We start from the raw sequence: 2,919 nt of genomic DNA on the forward strand, positions 1-2,919 counted from the left end.
ACAGAGCGCAAGCAGGGGAGGATAGGCGAGAGAAGGAGACACAGAATCCGAAGCAGGCTCCAGGCTCCGAGCTGTCAACACAGAGCCTGATGCGGGGCTCAAACCCAGGAGCTGTGAGATCATGATCTGAGCTGAAGTTGGACACTTAACCGACTGAGCCACCAGGGCGCCCCAGTAACTTATTGAAATAACCAAATAGCGACACGTGGGTAGCTCAGTTGGTTGAGCGTCTGATTTTGTTCGGCTCAGGTCATGTTCTCGCGGTCTGTGAGTTCGAGCCCCGCGTCGGGCTCTGGGCTGACAGCTCGGAGCCTGGAGCTGGCTTTGGATTCTGTGTCTCCCTCTCTCTCTCTCTGCCCCTCCCCTGCTCGCGCTCTGTCTCTCTCTCAAAAATAAATAAACATTAAAAAAAAAATAAGCAAATATGCCCAACTGGCCCCTCTTGGGGTGGCCTGCCCTTGGTCCCTACAGCCATTTATAAACAACGTCTGCTTAAATTAAAAAAAAAAAAAATCTGATCCCCACGACAAACTTGTGATAGAGATAAGGCAGACAGTATTACACACACCTTGCGGATGATGGACTGAGGCTCAGAGAGATTAGGTGACATCTTCGGGGACACACAGCTGGCGATCTGTGAAAATGGAGGTGAGGGGAGCCCAGGAGCGGCAACACGGAAGCTCCCAGAACAGCGTCCTCGACGGAGGCAGCAGAACTGGCATGGAGATTCATGTCGGGTTCTCCTCACCCCTGCTTTCCTATTCCCTCACAGAGCAAGCCCATCTGGGAGCTTTTCTCTCTCCAGGCCAGGCTCTGGGTGGCCCCTGTCCACAGGGACATCTCCCAGGCATATGGCAAAATATGGGTAAGACAGGTACTGCCTTAAAGATAGGGCGCCTTAAGGGAGGGGCGCCTGGGTGGCTCAGTCAGTGGAGCGTCCAGCTTCGGCTCAGGCTATGATCTCACGGTTCGTGAGTTCAAGCCCCACATCCGGCTCTCCTCTGTCCCCCTCCCCACTCTCCCTCTGCCCCTCTCCCGCTCACACTCTCTTTCTCAAAAATAAATAAACACGAAAAAAAAATGTTTACTTCTTTGGTTCGGCTCGGTTCTGGAAACATCTATTCATGCTTTTGTGTCCTGGGTCCTGTGCTGCGTGTGTGGTGAGGACAGGGGTCAGTGGGACCCGGGGGGGGGGGGGCGGGGGCGGAATTAAGGATGACGAAAGCCCATCATTGGCACTATGGTGGAGTTGACAGAGTGTCAGCGGTGGGGTCACACGAACTTGGATTTTCATATGGACTCTGCTGCTTCCTGGCTGGTGACCTGGGGCAAGTGTCTCAAGAGCTTTGAGTCTCACGATCTTTCTCTCTAAAGTGGGAATAAGAACAATCACCTTACGGGTTTGTTGGGACGCGCTTCCCCTACTCGGCACGGTGTCCGGCGTTTGGGGTTCGTGTCCTGATCTGATCCCCCCGTGCCTCCCTTCACTTGAACCAGAAACAGGATTCAGACCGAGAAGCCCTACGCGCGCCCAGGGCACCTACCTAACCCAGAGGCCGAACCACCCCCCTGCCTTGCTCCCTCAGATGCTAATTTCCTTCCGCCTTCTCTCCTGGGGCTTGTGAGCCACCAGGAGAGACCCGCACACACGGGGCCCTCTGTATGCGACAGGGCGAAGCGAATGCTTAAAACCCAACAAGCCAACGAAAGCACGGGCTGAAGGAAACCGGGGTGGGGGGCATGGCTGGATCACGAGTACGGAGCCCAGCAGGGGAGCGGCACTTGGGCGAGGCCTGATGGGTCACTGCACTCCAGGCGACGAGGACGGGCCAAGCTGCTCAGCCAGGACGCAGGCCCCGGGGCCAGCGCCCCCACACCGGCCGCCTCGGTAGGCTTCCCGTCGGCGTGCGCCATTCTCCAGGTGGGAGCCGTCACAGCGCCACACAAGTGGACCCCAGGCTGTCCGGCGGATGGCGTGGCGGGTTCACAGGACGCTGACCCGTCCCCGGCTTGGGGCGCCTACTCCCACGGGACAGCAGCCCCTCTCCCACCCCTTGTCCCCACAGCCACTGTCCCAGGACATCCCAGGTCAACTTTAGACAGAGACTCAGCACCTGGCCTGGGACCAGGGACGCAGCTGGTGCTTTTGGATCCCGTTCTGAATCAGGGTCCGGAGCCTTCTGGAACCAGGCAGCCTTTTCTTTCTGAGTCACTGTGCAGCACTCCTGGGTCAGTTTCGAGCCTTCTGTTTCCTGGGACTGGGTGTCAGTGTTGCAAGAATTTGCCCACAGAGACGGGTCATGCTACTGAGCAGCGGTAGCTTTCATTTCTCGACAAGGGTGCTGGCTAGTTTTTTTTTTTTTTTTTTTTTATGTTCATTTTTGAGAGAGAGAGAGAGAGAGAGAGAGACAAAGTACAAGCAGGGGAGGGGCAGAGAGAGAGGGAGAGAGGGAGACACAGTCTCTGAAGGAGGCTCCAGGCTCTGAACTGTCAGCACAGAGCCCGACGTGGGACTCCAACCCGCGAACCCATGAGATCATGACCTGAGTCGAAGTTAGATGCCTAACCGACTGAGCCACCCAGGCGCCCCATGGCCAATTTTTTTTTTTTAATAGTTTCATTTATTTCAACTAAGCTCTCCACCCAATGTGGGGCTTGAACTCACGACCCCAAGATCAAGAGTTGCTTGCTGTATCCACTGGGCCAGCTGGGTGCCTGGGTGCTGGCTAGTTTTGGCGAGATGATATTCCAGCGATGTCAAGAAGGTTCCACAGCAGTGAGGAAGGCCAAGGTAGACTGGTGTGGCCACTAGAAGTAGAGTAAGCCTGGGGCGCCTGGGTGGCGCAGTCGGTTGAGCGTCCGACTTCGGCCGGGTCACGATCTCGCGGTCCGTGAGTTCGAGCCCCGCGTCGGGCTCCG

Source organism: Panthera uncia, chromosome F1 (genome assembly GCF_023721935.1).
Source record: "Panthera uncia isolate 11264 chromosome F1, Puncia_PCG_1.0, whole genome shotgun sequence".
In the NCBI taxonomy this organism is placed as follows: domain Eukaryota; kingdom Metazoa; phylum Chordata; class Mammalia; order Carnivora; family Felidae; genus Panthera; species Panthera uncia.